At 33.7% G+C, this 19073-nt stretch overlaps 1 protein-coding gene across 3 annotated transcripts in view; it reads right to left on the minus strand.

Annotated features, from left to right (window-relative positions):
* The window catches only part of LOC120773383 (open rectifier potassium channel protein 1), a 38181-nt gene that overhangs the window by 15242 nt on the left and 3866 nt on the right, over nt 1–19073 (minus strand). The window contains exon 1 of one of the 3 annotated variants that reach the window (XM_040102213.1): nt 16662–17854. The exons of the other annotated variants lie outside the window; for them this stretch is intronic. The gene's annotated coding sequence lies outside the window, so the exon portion shown is untranslated. Of the gene's footprint in view, nt 1–16661; nt 17855–19073 lie in introns of those variants that run through there. 3 annotated transcript variants of the gene reach the window in all.

Below are 19073 nucleotides of genomic sequence, written 5' to 3' on the forward strand. Positions count from 1 at the left end.
ATTTTATTTTTGTTAAAATTTTTGTTCTTGCTAATGCTAATTGAACGTCATATAATTATTTATTAATTACAAAATGTAGAGATGCGACGTTATCGAATCTGCAAATCTCGCATATTTTGTATAAATACCATAATGATGATGACGTTGTTTTTGTGCTCATGATTGTAGTTACTTGTGTATGTGCCAAGAATGTTTACATTCGCGTATCTAAGACGGGTGTGTATTTTTATTGGCAAAATATACCGTGCAATAGATTAGAGTTACTTGAAGGTATTTGGAACGTGTACACGCAGCGAAAAATTGCGCTGCATGGCGAAATCTATTTTATGGAGGCCCAGTTCGAGGTTCATTATTAAATTTATAATGTTCAGTGGTCATTATTAGTAAATAATGATAAGTTTCAGTTTAAAAACAAAAATTTGCAATAGTTATATTCAATAGTGGAGATAAAATATCGATAAGTATTGAGCAAACAGTTAGATAACCTAAAGATAATAGTGTGATAGAGGGAGCAGTTTAAGTATACTTAATTATTGATTATATTAATAAAAAATATAAATAAATCAATAAAAATAAATATACACATGTACAATGTATATGCGAATACATATGCACGTTCTTAGCAAAATTTTTATTTTTTTATTTTAGAAAAAATTTTAAACAAATAATTGAAAAAAATTTAAATAAAAATACAGAAAAATGAAAAAAGGGAAAAACTAAAAATTTAAAGAAATAAATATTAAAAAATTTAAATTCAAAAAAATAAATTAGAATAAAAAATTATTAAATCGTTTTTAGTAAAAAATACTAATATCTGTGAAAAAATCAAAATATTTATAAAAAAAAGAAATACGTGCCAGAACGTGCCAGTTTGAAGTAAATACATATGTACATATTGTCACCTAAAATGCAAAATAACGTAACATTGCTTTTTATAAGTTTACAGGCGAAGGAAAAACGATGTAATAGAAACCACTCATATTTAAACAAATTTGAGTTTTGATTATAAAATGGTTATATATTGGTTATAACTGACAGCAAGAGGTTAAAATTTTATGATACATACATATGTATGTAATATGATGTAGTAAATCATAAGCAATAAAAACTCAATTTCGATTTTTTTAATTATACGTAGTTTTAAAAAAAAATGTATTTGTTAAAATTATAATATTTTTATTATCTAAAAAATAAAATAAGAAAGATAACATACATAAGTATGTATCTCAAAAATTAACCATAATAAATGTTGGCCCTTTGCTCCCCACCGCAAACATATAATACAATAAATATAATCGATTTAAAACATATTCATATTTTTGGAATTTGGAATTTTTTTTGTTAATTTTCCTTTTAGTAGAAATATTGATTTTTTATAAAAAAAAAATTATTAAAATGTCTAAATTTCTCCATTATTTATATGTATTATATGTATATATACATACATACAAATAACACAAAATTATTAATTAATACTCATAAGCACTAAAACCCATTCAAGTGTCATAGCAACAGGTTACTCATACGCCGTGTTAGCCTAAAGCATAGTTTAAAGATTAATATTAAATATTGTAATTATGATTACAATTAGACTAGCTTAGTAATAACACTTTTAAGTATTATAACACATGTTCTTTACTGAGCTTTAAGATGTTATTATGTTATATATGTAAAAAGAAAAAAATTTAATATTAACGTTTGCTGATAGCAAAAATTTTTCTGAGTGTAGCCAAATTTGGATATGTCACCATAACAACAGTTATTACATAGCAATTAAAAATCGAAAACCCCCAATAACGATACGGCATGTGGCCAATTGAAGTGTATAATGTTGATAAAATATTTATAAAATATGTTCTACATAAGATATATGTATATATTATATTAATTTTACATGCTATATAATTTTTGATATTGAAACAAAATAATTTTTGCAGAGTTAACAGCTGATTTATCAATGCATATTGCAAATATGAGAGTACTGCCAAATTTCAGAGATTTTCTCTCCATAAAGCTTTATGTGAACAGAGAGTCGTTTGTTTGGTGCCTTAACTCGCGCGATTGTTTTTCTTTGTTTTTTGTTTTAATGTTTATTTTGCTACGTAGGTGTTCGATTCAATATTTACTATTTTTTGTTATACATACTCTCGTGCCTTCTGGGCGGTTTGGTGATAAGAAATTCAAAGGCATTTTATTATATTCCTTATTTAAATAGAATGACCTCAGCGTTATGTGGAGTTTTTTTATCATCTTATGTTTTTGTTGTTGTATATGTTTTTTACCAACTTACGGCAATATAAATATACTAGAACACATCTGCCAACAACGTAAGATGTGTTACTCTAGCAAACTCTTGCCAGTATTCGAAAGTACCACTTTAATTTAAGACGTAATTTGAGAAGTACAAAAGTTCATATATCTTCTTCTTCTTTATTGGCGTATAAAATATTATATATGTATGTATATAACAGCATATTAAACACTTCAATTTGATTACATTAAATGAGTTGGAAAAACATGCAATACACGTGTATAAGTCACGTGTGTTTTGAGAGAGAGAAAGATAGAAAAAGAAAAACGAGAGTGATAAACTTTCTTTGCCATTCTTAACATAGCCGTATTTCTAGGATCATGGAAGAGAAATATGCTCCCATGTTCAAAATGTGTCGTTCAGAAAGGAATTGTACGACGGAGATAAACTTCAAAATCGTCACAAATTAGGCTAATATAGGTGTGTCTATAAACCTAAATTCAGCGGAACCAAAAGAAGTATCATGAAAAAGTGGAAGTGTAAAAATCCGATGATTCCCATCCACTAACCTCAATGAAAATCTAAATTTACGTTTTCAGAACTCATCGATTTAAGAAATTTGCACTAAAAATCTGACACTTTAATGATAGTTAACGGGAAAACACAGTCCAAGACACGCAACTTTATCTTTACTGAAAAAAACACGCTAAAAAGCAGAGGCCATTTATTAAATACGTTGTAAATTTAATATCAGCGGTCTTTGAAGAAAAATAATTGGACGCTTATCAAACTTAAGCTGTTTTATTGTCATAAATTTATATATGCCTTAAAAATCTTCATGACCCTCCTCACTTTAGAACATATTGTGCGCACATAACCTGCATAAATAATCATATACGCATGTCCGCACGGACAATACGCTTTTGCTTCTTCTTCCGCTGCTTCTTCTTCAACTTAAAGCAACTACTTGTGGCTACACTTTTGGCGGCGAGTGTACGCCTACCTAGCGGCAGATTAGAACTCAAGTAATTAGCCAATTATTAAAGTAGTTAATTGCTTTTTTATAACCTGGTTACTGATATCTCGAACAAAATAAAGATTACTTGAGAAGAATACGCTTTGCCATGATTTATTGGTATGGAATATGTCGGCGCAGATAGGGGAATAAAAGTCAGTGATTTATGTGTAGAAGCGTGTTTTCACTCTTTACGTTATTGTTGTTGTTGTATTGATTGTTTATAACATAAGTGATTGGTTTGCAGAATTGATTAATTACAGGAACTTGATTGGAGCCAAGGAAAACTTGAGCAAATATAGGGTTTTATGAATTGGACGTGACGTTTTATAGGCATAAATTCATGCTTTATTGTCACATAATATACCTACGACCTAATTAGAAGCTATCAAGAAACTTACTTTTGACTGAGTGTCGTGACGTACCGAATTTCCTGATAAGGTGACATTTTTATGTTTTAGAAACTGTAAAAAAGAAAGCTCATAATAGAGCATAAATCAAACCGGGTTGCATACAGTTACAAAGAACTGGACGTCCTACGAATGCGGTTACCAGAACTATGACCAATTGGATCGGCCCGGTTTCGCGAATCCTAAACTCGTTGGAATTAACTTCTGATACTGTATTGAACACTCGTTTGGGCTGTCTCGAACTTTTCTCATCGGTAAACTCCAACGATATCAGATCGGAAGTAGAGGGCTTCTTCTCCTCCTAAGGTTAGTTAGGTTAAAAGGTCGATCTAAAGATGGATCCCACTTAGACACGAGAACGGCTGTCGATCGTGCTCTCTAAACACTCCTAAGTATTGAATTAGAAATTGCCATACATTTTTGAGGTGGCGAATATCAAATATTAATGTCAGCTATTTCGCCAGGTTCTCCGAAGATATGACTACCAAAATGTTTCAACCGCAGTCTTGCAAAAGCTGAACTGGGTGAAAAAGCGTCTGGGTGTTTCCACCTCATCTTCGACCACACAACTTTGACTAACTGACCCGGGTTTTTTTACGTCTGACAAAATTTTCAGCCTTCTCGTAGGCGCGCTTGTTGGTCAATACCCAGCAAGAATTTTTAAGATTGCAACAACATGAATCTTGTTCAGAGCGAGTATTTCAGTGAATCTCTTCCCACACTAAGCCAGAGGCGCCTGCTAAGCTCACGTGAAGTCCAAAGATCCAGCGCAAAAGGACAACAGATACCCAACACATTCCCGATCAGAGGTAAACGACACAAGCGAAGGAAAAAGGTGGATAGAAAGATCATTAGACTTATATTTAAGTAAAAAAAAAAAAATAAACCTATTGGTTGGATTCCGATTCGTAAACCTTTAGGGCTTTTAGATCGAGCTTCTGCTTTTTCTTGTAGCTTACACCGATATATGGGATATTATATAAGTTTTAAGCGGCGTCGGAACGTTTATGGACGCGAAAAGTCGGATCGCCAATAAGATCTCCTTAACTTTCATTGCCTATTGTTCGGTAGCTTCCACGGAAAGCTCTTTGAAGTGCGCGGTATGAGCTTTTAATTACTCGACAGCTTTGTGTCAACTTATTGCTTGCTGTCAAGAGTTAAGTAGTCTTCTCTGAAGTGTCTTACTGAATCCAGAAATCTCATGTAGTCTTATTTCCTTAACCGTTAAAAAAATAGATAGGATAGGATATTTTATAAGTTTTAAGCAGCGTCGGAATGTTCACGTACTCGAAAACTGAGACCGGCAATGAAATCTCCATAACTTACATACTTCTGATAGCTCTTTGAAGTGAACGTTTTGAGCTTTTAAGATGGATTTGTTTTGACTTATTGCTTCTACTTGCTTGCTTTCGAAATTTAAGAAAGTTAAGTCTTACTGAATCCAGGAAGGTTAGACCAATTTGCAATAATGTTATCGCAATGATTACAATTACATAACTTTCTAGCGAACATTGTTGAGCAAGTAATGAGTACTCATCTCTTAAATACATCAAATTACATACATATAGTACATAGGTAATATTTTTCGAGATAAGCGCGTTCATTTCAAAAAATGCTCGTATACCAACAAGTAGTAGCCGCTAAAAGTCTTAAAGGCTCACACTTATCACTTAATTATCGATAGCACACGAGTATCACAAGCATTCGCATCGACTAACGATAAAGTAATGACACTGTTAAACTCGTGCTCGCATTTATACAATAATATGAAGCGCTTAACGGATGATAAAAAGCACACTTAAGTAATGTATATCCATATCTTATACATATGTATGTATGTATGTACGCACTTGTAAGCAATAAATAATAGTATAAATAAATGAGCGATGACGTTGAAGTTAATCATTGAATTAAGGAAAACAACATTGATGAGAGGAAAATTTCGGTGTGCGATAGCGTGAATTTATAAGAGTGTAGTGTAAATAAAATTGAGTATATTTTTTTAAATCTTTGAAATTTTAATTTTTTTAAACAAAATGCATGAATGACACTCTAGATAGGCGAGAAATTGCAGTTGCAATAACAAATGCAATTTCCTTAATTTTCATTTGATTTTTTTTTTTTTTTTGCAGTAATACATTTTTATCATTTCTATAGAATTTATCGGTTTCCAACTCGTAATGTTTATAAAGAAAGACCATTCATAACTTTAGAAAAATATAAGTACTTATCTAGAAAATGTGTAGTTCGTTCCTGTTATCAATTTCTCGAAATGTTTGCACCAAATTTTGAGTTTTGTAGTATTTAACTCTTACATTTTCATAATGATAACTGTTAATAAACCAGCAGTGTTGTAAGGCGTCAATTTTTCGAGTGCAGACACGGTTATGCCTAGGTAAACACGTGCTTACTGCACGAGCCAACTGAATTCTGAATCTACAAGGCGATCAAAGGAAACATATTCGTCTGGAACCGGTAAAAATATCAACTTTAACTTAAGACCTCTTAAACGACAACCTATATATGAAGCATAACATGTATGAGTTGAGAGAGCGTGCGTACGAAGAACTTGACAAGCTGGCCGACAGTGCTCGAAAATTCTACGAAAAGACGAACAGAACTAACCCCGACTAACACAAAGTTTCAAGACCGGAGCAGAGGTGGTCTAGTGACTGATGCCCAGAGCATACTGAAATTATGGAGGGAACACATCTCCAGCCTGCTGCATAGCAGTGAAAACATAACACCTGGAGATGGTGAACCCGAAACAATGACGGTGAATCAGACATTCCACTGCCCGACCATGAAGAAGTTCGAATAGCAATTACCCGTTTGAAAAACAGCAAAGCGGTAGGGGCTGATGGATTGCCGAGATTTTCAAATGAGGCGGTGAAGAACTGATAAGAAGCATGCATCAGCTGCTTTGTAGAATATGATGGAATTCAAGTATGCTCTGCCCAATTCACAAAATGGGAGACCCCACAATCTACGCCAACTACCGTAGGATAAGCCTGCTCAACAATGCATATAAGGTTCTATCGAGTGTACTGTGTGAAAGAGTAAAGACCACCGTCACCAAACTGATTGGACTTTATCAGTGTGGCTTGAGGCCTGGAAAATCAACAACTGGCGAGCTATTCACCATTCGCAAATCTTGGAAAAGACCGTGACACCCGACACACCACCTCTTCGTCAATTTTAAAGCAATATGTCTGAATTTGGCATCCCTGCAAAAATAATACGGTTGTGTAAACTGACGTTGAGTAATACCAAAAGCTCCGTCAGGATTGGGAAGGACCTTTTCTGAGACTATTCGAAGCAGAGGAAAAGGAAGAAGGTGGAGAAGGACCGCCAAACAGCGGAAAAAAGAAAGACTGGCGCGCTATTGTAAACTCGACTATAACCGCGTAAGCGCTGTCTACGCCAATAAAGAAGAAGAAACGTGGCATTAGAATTGCTATAGTTGACATTCAATATTTTATTATATTTATTATTTTCTACATATGTATTTATCGAGTGTCCCTCGTTTATATATGCAATAAGGCGTGATTTTCCCCGCTTTCTTGGCACATATCGACAGCTCCGCCGCTTATTAGCGGTTGATTGACATTTATTTGACAAAATAACGTACGGTAATTCCCCTCACACCGCAACGACCCGATACATTTTTAGCGACTTACGTTCAAAAATTAGTAACTGCGACTGCTTTTTTTTTGTTTTTGTTGCAAATTTCTTGAAAAAGAAGTGAAAAATGAAATCTCAGTGGCGTCAGTTGACAACTTCGACAACTTTGTAAACAAAACAAACACGTTAACGAGAAAAGCGCATGTTTGTATGAGTATATGTATGTATGAACATATGTAAGTGTTTGTATGCACAAGTGTCAATGCATATTTGCGAGTATTTCTATACGTGATCAGCGCTAAGTTGTTTTTATTAGCGGCGTTTTCGACGACATTACGCTAAATTAGAGTGGCAAAGGAAGTGCACATTTCAGATTACAGCGGTGTTTTTCTTACCAACGGGAAGTGCAGAAAATAGTTTACAAATATAGATAATTTATATTTTTAATCAAAAAATATTTTAATATTTCTTTTACTCTTTTTCTTTACCAACAACAAAACAGCCAACAGGTGTTCCACTTTTTTGTCGAAAAGAAATCAAAAGTATATACATTTTTTCACCTGCTTATATTTCCTCATTCAATTATGATATTCAACGATGTTTGCATTATTCTTATGACATTTTTGTTGTGTCAACTAGACACTTCTACATATTTACATTTACGACAACAAACATGCAAACATGCATAGCTACCGAAATTTTCGTGTGAATTCCGCAAATTGTCACATTTTCGCTTGGCATAATGAAAATGATTAGCAGCTTAAAAAATTTCAAAAAAACAACAACAAATGAAACGTCTTGTAAATAATGGATAAACGTAAATAAGCTCATTGATCGTGATTTTTTCGCAGAAAAGCTATGACATCAAATAAAATGACAAAATACCGGTAGTACTGCAGTGAATTATTTTTATAAACGAAAATGAACAGCTTTTACGTAAAATCTTTAATCATCTTTAATAATAGAAGGACGCATATGTGGGCACTTCTGCATATTAGAAACACAAAAAATCCTTAGGATCAGTGCACACCGCAGCAAAAATTCCTAAATTTGACAAATGTCACACTCCCAGAACCCCCCAGAAACGCAAAAATAAGAAACCGCTTTAACTTCGTCTGCATCGAAACTTTAATACCCTCATAGCTGAATTTCTTATACCATAAAAGGGTATAAAACGAACTTAATTTTGATTTTAATCGATCGAGACCTTTAATCTACAATATGTTCTACAGAAACACCCCGCCAAGTCCATTTCAAAACTCAACCACGTGTTTGCAATAAAAACAGCGTGCATTTGTTTTTAGCATAAAATTATCGTACTATCGATTATAGAGTACTAAATACTCTGAGACATGCAATAAATCATGTTTTGAATATGAATGTAAATTTAAAACACCCACATATTGTAAACTGTAACCCCCGAATTGTGAATCGAAAGTGTCAATTAAATGAATTATAAAACAATATAAAATATTTTTAGCTAAAACAAAGCGGCAGACATTTTTTTCGGTATGAATTGTCATTAAATAATTAACAAGTGTTCGTTAAATTGTGGTAGCGATGGCGCAATGTGACGTTATTTTTACTATATATAAAAAATATATGAATTTATTGTATTATTTGGGCTCAACAAAAAACTTTCCGACATAATCCACACCTTTTCATAAGAAAATGAAAAATAAGTAAATATTTTAATATTTATTTAAGATTAATAAGATACGTAAATGGTACGGAAAAATTTAGAAAGGCGTTGTCTTGTCGATTTTCGTGTTTTATGATTTTCAAAGGAGTTGTATCTATTATTTTATCTATAAGATATAAAAAACACGCCTCTTGGACGTAATGGAAATTTTATTAAAATATATTATTCGCATAATGTATTTTCAAGATATAAAAATATGGAAATTTTATTAAATATATATCTTTTGCATTTATGCAGTTATAAAATATATGTATGTACATTATGTATACATATACATATGTAATCCATAAATTATGACTCGCCATCAAATAGCAGACAAGGATCGTTCATTGTGAAAATCGATTGTTATCGATAGATTAATAAGTGTCAGTTGTTCTAATAGTGAATAATGAAATGAGTTATACAGCAAATAATTTTATGTTTGTGCTTGGAAAATTGATATTTTTACAATCGCACTAAAATAAATAATGAAAAATTAAATAAAAATTGTTAACTGACCAAATATGCTGTAAATAAATATTTAGGTTTTTTTGTATGCTTATTATTAGCATCCTGCTATCAATGTTGTCAAACTTTATCGGTATTTAAAAAGAAAACTATATATTTGAATGCTTATCTGTTAAATTACCTAAAATCATTTTGAAAAATTTGATGATTTCAAGAGACCAAATTACACGCGAAGAGATAGCCCGCTTACAAGTAATCTTTAATTTACTCAAGTTCACCTCAAATGATTTAGCGCTGTAGGGTTTCAGTTAAATTTATTGAAACTATATAATTCAATAATTTACAACAAAAACACATCAGAAAGAAAATTTGTAAATTTATGTACCAAAGGCAAATGTCTGCGGAGCTTAGAACTCGACGCAGTATCGAAACTAAGTTAATCTCCAAAATTGCGTAGCCATTAAGCAGAACAACAATTCTAAGACTCTCCAAATTACGACAAGGCTCGAACAGAGCTTCACAGAGACTTTGCGAATATAAGAGGTGGAAAAATGGACCACATACAAGTTGTAATATTACTAATAGAGGCGCTTACTAAAAAAATAACTGTGCAAAAGCGTGGAGTCTGTATAGCCGCCAGCCATATATTTTTGTCCCATTAAAAAAAATCCAAAGAATTTTCGGGCCTAAAAATGTAAGAAGGGCGCTCGAACACTAAAAAAAATTTCAGCATTATTTAAAAAATTTATACACAGCGACAGCGAATGTAAGAGCTCTGCTATTTTCAATCATTTAGTAGTCCCACCTTTCAAACGGCTAGGGAAGAGATATTTGCATAAATTCAACGTTTCAAAATGAAGTTAACTGCCCGACAATACCGCAATAAAACTCATGCTTTCCTTGCATTATATTTGCTGAACAAAGAAAATTTGATATTAATAAATTTCATGGTCGCCTTTCTACGTACTTTTTGTACAATTTTTAAATATTCTTGCAAGTGGCCGTTTTTGTATGCATATAATGTATTTCCTAGGTACCGCATCGCATTAATCAATCGGTTTACAACACAAGCGATATGCAACGACAGCTTATCAATGCTTCGGGCAGGTCAATGTACGGTAGTTAATGATACAGTTATTTTAATTATTGTAAGTACTATTTACTACTGTTATACGTGGTTTTAATAACTCAAGGTTGGCGCTTAAAGAAAAATTACATACATATAAGTTGTGTTTTCACTGTAGACTTATTGCAAGGAACAACAAAAAACGTTAACTTCGACTGCACCGAAGCTACATATAATACCCCGCACAGGTGAATTTTTTTAGCATAAAAAGTGTAAAAGGACATTTATTTTGATTTTGATAGGTAAATTTGTATGGCAGCTATATCAGCGATTCCAATAAATGAGCAGTTTCTTGGAGAAGAAAGAACATTTCTTTCTGGCAAGTTCATGCCAAACTTAATATACTTTCATTTTACTATTTTTAAGTTAGGCAATGTTGTTTGTACAAAAATAATTTAAAATCATATTAATGCGATTTATTTTTATCACTTAGTAGTTTGTTTAATATTTTTTCAAGCAACTCTATTACAGAGCTTGTTGCCCTTTAAAGTTGAAAAATAGTTTTAAGAACCGGCCTATTCTATTATGGCGCGTTACGGCATACATACTATAACATTTACGTTGACCATGCGCTGACCCATTCTCTAGCTGGCAATGCGCATAAATCACAATTTAGCACAAATCAACTCACACTTAATCGTATTGCACACATTTCGAGTGTCAATTTAGCGTAAACTTCGATAAGATTGCCCCAGTTTGCGTTGGTCTAACCTATGTATATGGCACGCCGCGCCTGCCTACAAGCCTACCAGGCTGCTTGATCAACAGCTAAGCTGTTGGCGGCAAACGACGCTGATATCATAACTTGTGCAATGCAATTTGATTACAGGTACATACTTGTATTGACGCAATTACACATGTAATTCAACTTTGTTTATTATACATTTTAAGTTTTATTTATTTGTTTTTTAATGTGTGTGCATACTTTCTGATATACATATTTTACTCGCAGTACTTTCGATACAAAATACTACAAAAACACTTGTCTCTCCTCACGTGCAGGGTTGGCACTTAATTAGTAGTGCACAAAATTTATGTTATTCATAAATTTAAATGCAGCACGCGGGCAACTGTATAGGCTGTACAATAGCAACAACAACGACATAATAAGTAAAAAAAATTGTTGTCACCCGCAAAATCCGTAAAATCAAGTTCAACACCAAATCATATATTATAGTAGTAATGAACAACACAATCACACATGCATACACAAAATATGATTGATTGTTTACAAATAAACCTGTATATAATTCATATTTGCATACGCTAAGGCTTGCAGTTTAAATGCCGACGATTTGTACGAGGATTTGCATTGGCTTTAGCGCTTCTTTTGCTATTCAAATTTGACAGCATGCCTTGTAAGCGCAGGTGAGTATGAGTCGATAACGCACATACTATATGAAAATAATCGATCGATTATTAATGCTTGAACAACAATAGAGTGTTTACATGCACAATGTTACAAACACGTATTTGTAGCAAAGCAGGCAATTTTTTGTTAGTTCGTGTGTTTGCATGTAGGTTTGCTGGTGAGTTTGGGCTTAAAAACTTTAAAACCCCCACCACCACAATATACATTTATTAGTTAGTGACAAATTTTATTATGACGTTGGCATTTGGCATAGTGCCGAAAGCGTGACCTTCGTCGGGGCGTTAACTCGGTTTGGGAAAGGCATAAATAAAAACGCTGTTTGCATAACAATTGAGCCGAGGATGCATAAATACTTTTTATAAGCCAATAAAGAGGAAGTATCAATGAGAGTGGCTACCAAAAGAAGTAGTAAATACTAATATCTGCTATGCGTTATTTAAGTACGTAAATACTAAATGTCAAAAAAATCGAAACGGCGGAGAGAGAATACGGAAGAATTATTTTTTAAAAGAGTTTATATATAGTAAATTAATATATTTTGATTTTGGATTTATAATAAAAAAAATAAACAAAAAAAAGCGAAAACTTCGGTTTCATGGATAGCATAAAACGGTACAGATCTTTATTTTGATTTTCATCGGTCAGTTTGTATGGCAACTACATAAATGGGCCGATAGTGGTCCGATCTGAACAACATGTTTAGAGACTATAGCGTTGGTTTGACCAATAACTTCAATGTTAAATTTCGAAAAATGTCTTCTTAAAAATTGCAAAATTTCAAATCGATAGATTTTGTCTAATAATCATGAAAAGATAATTAATCGATTGTTTGAACGATTGTACTTTACAATTAACGACAATTAAACAGTTTTATTAAATATAACATGCCACATCAGCTGATTGTGTTTGTTATTTTCGTTGCCAATATTTTACTCCTCTTAATTCTCCCAACGGTTTATTGCCAAGCACTACGAAAATAAGTTAATATTTTTAATATCAACAATGCAAATATTTTGACAAATCACATTTTAATAATGAATATATAACATAAGAGGTAATAATTAAGCCCTAATAAGTATGTGTGTAAGTGCTCGAGCAGGCTAATAATTGATGGGCATAGCGGTATTTATTTCAAATCAGCGTATTTATCAAAACAGTAATACAGTAAGCTAGCGGATTAGTTTTTGAAAATGTTACGTATATTGGCGAAGTTGCTAAGGAGAAAGTATAAATTTGGTTGGTGTATTTAAATAATATATAGAAAGAAGCAGAAAGCTCTTTGAACAATTTTTCGTTTGGCAATATACGATCTGCCGCTATTAGATTAGCTTAGTGAGTTGTTTGTTCGATTCGCCACTCTGCAAATTTTAGGAGATGGATTTTAATGGGTTATTAACAGTTTTTGATGAGTATTTCCAAAAAGCTTTTTACAAAAATTACGCAGGAAAGGCTTTAAGCTCATTCTGGAGATTTTTCTCCAACTATCAAGATCCCACTGTTTCAGCTCTAAAAAGTCCAAAGAGACAAAAAACCGTTTTATTTGACTGAATTTTCGCCTAATCACTGCTAAAAACAAGAGGCATAAATAAGATTCATGGAATTCCTGATTTAACACATCATGGCAACAATTTAAGTTTCTTTGCTGCGTGTCAATTCCACTAATTTGACATGTTCTCTAAACTGCTTTGACAAGTTGGTATTAAAATGTTCGTTATGTTTGCGATAACATTGAATCTAAACTGTCGCACTTCGTACCATCATTTGACATGTTATTATCTGCTTAGGTTTGTGATGGTATGAGGTGTGGGTATCACCGAGGCGACGCGTAGTTTTTGCTACTTTTGGCGTCAGTAAAGCTAATCATAAATTCTTTTAATTTAATTTTGAAAACATCATGGCACAGTCGTTGCTTAAGTCCCTTTGAAGTGATAAAGTGTGGCATTCTAAAGGCAGGAATACAAAAATACTTTAATAATGTGTAGAGGGTATTGGAATTTTAAACAAAATATTTAGTGGGTCAGTTCAGAATCCTTGGCCTGATGTACAAGTATGTACATCTGGGTCCGTTCCGGTCACCCGACTGTGCTGTGACTGTTGCCGAGTACACAATCCTTGACCGGGTATCCGGGTTCGGATCGATTACGTAAACCCGACTGTCGTGGAAATGGGTTGTCAATTGTCTTTGGAACAGCTTGATTTACACGGAAGTCTTATGGCTTTTAAAGTTATGGTATTAATTTTTAGTGCAAGTCCTTGATAAAGACAGTTCCGCATCCTTTGAGAACAGTCTAATGTTCAAGTTTGAGCGGAATTAGAGAAGACAAACATAAATATGTAGGATCTTTTTAACTCGTTTCACGAAAAGCGCATGATTGGAGAAGACTTCTTCATATACGAGTACTACATTGGAATATTCTACTAGACTCAATGGGTGATCTAAAATTAAGCAACCTGTCTCTGGACACGTGCAAAATAGAACCTAATTATCAGACTAAGCAAAAAAATAAGAATAAACGAAAAGATGGTATTCCAAATGGCATTAAAACCAGCTGATCGAATTGCAAAATAATATTCTCAAAATTAATAAATCTGGTTTACATTACTCATTACTTAAGTGCTAATTACAAATTCGGTTAATGCAATTTTAACATTTTATTAATTACATTATGATTACAAGGTGTTGATATTATTAATGAGTGATTTTTTATTGTTATTGAGCTGGCAAAAGCTAACAGCGTTTCGGTACAAAAACAGGGAACGAATGATAAGCGAAAACCGGAATCGGCTTAAATGCAGGGAGAAGACATTCGTCACACTTGTAAAATTAAATCAGCTGCTTTTCTAATTCGGTGCTTTGAGGTATTCTTTTTTTTAATTACTTTCAGACGAAATGCAGATCAAGCATATTTACAGCAGTGAAGCTTTTCTCATATATTTGCATATATAAAACGTCTTAAGTGAATTTAAATCGTTTATTTTTCGAAGACAGACACATTATAAGCTTAAGAGTTCGGTTAACAGGTATTTATGCGTATTTATTATTACACTCGCCAGTCACTATAACATTAATTCCATAAATAAATCCCCCACTCATTGGAATCAAGCTCTTCAGCTGATCTGCATATATCAGATATACTATAAGTAAGCCGTCTGCCGGGAGAAATGTACGGTAATCATATTCTTTACTTCTTGAACACTTTTTTGACGCTATAGAACTGCAATGAAGTCCAGTTTCTAGATAAGTAGTTAGAGTTAGACCACATTACGCCCGCAGGAACCGTCAGTACGAGAAGTTTTTCAGGGAACTACGTCAGGGAGGCTCGCGAATTACGTCAGGGAAGCATTGCGAAATGGAATTCAGAGTTGATCAGGAGACTGATCACAGCAAAATTATCTAGACGGAATGAGTTGAATGGGTAGAATGGAAGACCTGGAAGTTTTTCTAACAACCGAAGATCGGCGACAGTTTTCTAAACACATTTCTGGCATTAGACGTCTGAATCCATGTATATATGTAGAATGACTAGATGCTCATAATGAATTGTAGTCAGAGCTCGGTTATTACCTAAAATATGTTTAATGAAAAAGAAGCGCCTAAGAACCAATTTGATCAAGACTAAAGCTTAGTAGAACGAGGGTAGCTAATAAATCAAATAGATTAGAGGCGAAAATTATGTTGTAGCGGCAAAAAATATTCCTGCAGGAAGTGAGTAGGAATGAGTTGACATTCCATGCCTGGGTCCATTCAGGTTACATAGAGCCGACTAACGAAAAACTGTTCTTCCTCTCTCGTTAGATTATAAATTCGAAGTTAGTTAAATTCTGGTTAACTTAACCAAGACTTCTTCTTTCGGTAAAGAAACGTTTTATAACCTGAACAGGGTATATTAAGTTTGCCACGAAGTTTGTAACATCCAGTAGGAAGCGTTGGAGACCCTATAAAGTATATATGTATGTACATATGTATATGTATAAATGATCAGTATGTTGAGCTGAGTCGATTTAGCCATGTCCGTCTGTCTGTCTGTCCGTCTGTATATATACAAACTAGTCCCTCAGTTTTTAAGATATCGTTTTGAAATTTTGCAAACGTGGTTTTCTCTTCAAGAAGTTGCTCATTTGTCGGAAGTCCCGATATGGGACCACTATAACATATAGCTGCCATAAAAACTGAACGATCGGAATTAAGTTCTTGTATGGAAAACTTTCACATTTGACAACGTATCTGCACAAAAGTTGGCACATTTTTTATTTTTGTTATTTTCTAAGGGAACAATGTAATCTCCGAAGAAATTGTTCAGATCGGTTAACTATAGCAAATAGCTGCCATACAAACTGAACGCATATGTAGTTACTAAAAGAAATGCACCTGTGAAGGGTAGATTAGCTTCGGTGCAGCCGAAGTTAACGTTTTTTCTTGTTTTACTGACAGTTTGGCTGCTAACCAGACATTGAGAAAACGGTCCTTTGACTCATAACGACTAACCTCACTTTTAATTATCAGCTTAGAATAAGAAAACCATGAGTTCAGCGCCTCAATTAGTTAAGCAGATTATTAATTTAGTTTCTGTGAGCTAATTTAATAATTCGATTTAATAATAATTTATATTGTTAACGCGCGTCACGCATGTCACGTACCTTCAAATGATTTTTTGCACATTTTTTTTATTATAAATTAAATAATTAATTAATTTGTAGTAAATACTCAACCTACAGTGATAACAAAATGTCTATGCACCAACTGCTGCACTGCTGCTGATCCTGCGCGTCCGCGTTACTTAAAATCGTTCTGCGTTGCCAACAATTTAACAAGACAGTATGGTTTCGTTTAAAATAATGTTAATAATGCACTTAATTTAAATGAAGTGTTAACGGCACAAAATGGTATTTTTATTATTATTTAATTGCACGCTTGTATAACATTTAGGTAGCATTTAAAAAATCGCAAGGCGTTAACGGCTTGTAAAACAAATTGTTTTGCGCTTCTCTTATTTTTATTTTTATTTATTTTTTTGTTTTTGTTTTTCTTTAAAAGGTATTTATGCTGCGCTTGTGACTTTACTTGTGCAAGAAATTTATATGCCGCCGAAAGCGATTTATTTAAACGTTTTCTTATATTATTTATTATCAAACAAATTCAACATTTGTAATGCCAATATTTGTACATTTGTATGTATGTATGCTCGTATGCACTTAGACTTGTTACTTTCACGCCTTGACACACGATTTAGCACCGATAAAGCCACACCACCCGCCGCGTCTGATTGACTTACTGGCCGTCAAATTTACAGAAGTGTGTTTGTATGTAAATACAAGCATTCAACACACAGATTGATCGAGTTTCGAGTGCGTATGGACAGACAGATCAACACCAGGCGACGTTTGCAGCTTTGTAATGAGCTGCTGCTCAGGCCGTAATGCGATTTTTTTTTTAAGTAATTTAAATACTTTTTTAAATTTTATTATTTAATGAATTCAGTTCGTATTTTTCGTAAAACTCAGATGCGTGTGTACGCGTTGAGTCGCGTTTACGTATTAGTTGCGCGTAAGCTTGGCGCTGTAAATTTACGTATTTAATTTATGATATTGTTTTTTCCTTTTGTTATTATTCTTTTTAGTTAAAACTGTAACACTGCAAACCGGCATACGCTCACCGGCACGTCCATAATATGACTGACCGCTTGCCAGTGTGCACCGCTAACGTTAAATGAAAATTTCCTTTTTGCACAAAATCGAAAAAATTAAAAAAAAAAAAAAAAAAAAAAATTTATAAGTAGCGAAAAACGCGTTCACAACACAGATTGCTGAACCGAGTTTTCTTGACGCGCCTTTGCTGTGTTGTGACTGCTAACGCCGTTGCTCATACTGACTGCTGCTCCTAAACGTTTACTGCTGATGTTGCTGTTGCTGATATTGGCACGACTGTGATTTGTTGCTGCTGCTGCTGCTCGATTTTCAATTTCACACCAACCACCACTGAGCTTTGCTACCGCTCTATATAGGCGCACATGTGGTAGTGTTTGGCTTTTTGTTGTTATTATTGCATATTTGTTACACAGCATTAGGGGAAGCAGCGTTGGCGATCACAATCGCGATCGCACGGCTACACACTCAAGTGAATAATGCAGACGCAGCACACAAGCGCAGAAGTGAGCAGCGCGCGTAGGTGTCACAATAATGCTTTCGCACACACACCTAAAAACACACTTTGTGTAGTTTAAGTCGAGCGCCGAGCGCTATTGTTTAATGGCACACATACATACATATGTACATAGCCACATATACACAAAAATTGGATCAACGCGCGGTTGTGCAGGCAGCAGTTGGATGTAGGGATAGACATTCGGAGCGCTTTGAAGGCGCTGCAAGACGCGCTTTTGAAGATTTCGAAATCACAGCAGCAGAAATGCGCGTCGCTGAGAAAAGCTGGAGCGATAGCGTTAATTTTGCTGTGATATTTTTCAGGCCTTTATTATAATTTATTTAATTCTATATGCTTTATAAATCAAATTCACTTTCACAACAAAAAAAGTTCACAAAAAATATATTAAGCGCGTACATCGCTGCCGAGCAGCTTTGTATCAAATTAACAGGTAGTTATTTACTTAGATTAGTGAGCGACTGTGTGTGTGTGTGTGAGTATGCAGTGGTGACAAGTATTCTGGTGTCGTCTTCAATTTCAATTTTTAACTTTTAATTTATTGCACGCCATAAAATACGTTGTCTCACACACGCATATACATACATACATTTATATTAGAATTAAAGCGCTCCCCGAAAATTCGTTGCCCATATAAATACGCTTGTCGAATTCAGCGTTGCTTGTGCACTCACGCATACGCAACACCAACACAATTACAACACATTGAGCGAAAAAGCGCTTTTCGCGATCGGCGTATACAAACACGAATAAAATTTGCTACTAGATTTATGTATATGTATGCACACACGTATGTATATATCTACAAATCGCTTAGTTTGTCATACTAAAGCTAAATAAAATAAATAAAGCTTGTAAAAAATAACATATTTTTGCAATGTATAGATAAATTTTAGTTAAACAAGTAGTAAGTAACGTTTAGCTTTCTTGTTTAGGTCTTATTATACTGCTCTCGAGCGCAAATAT

The sequence above is a fragment of the Bactrocera tryoni genome, chromosome 4, assembly GCF_016617805.1.
Source record: "Bactrocera tryoni isolate S06 chromosome 4, CSIRO_BtryS06_freeze2, whole genome shotgun sequence".
Taxonomy (NCBI): Eukaryota; Metazoa; Arthropoda; class Insecta; order Diptera; family Tephritidae; genus Bactrocera; species Bactrocera tryoni.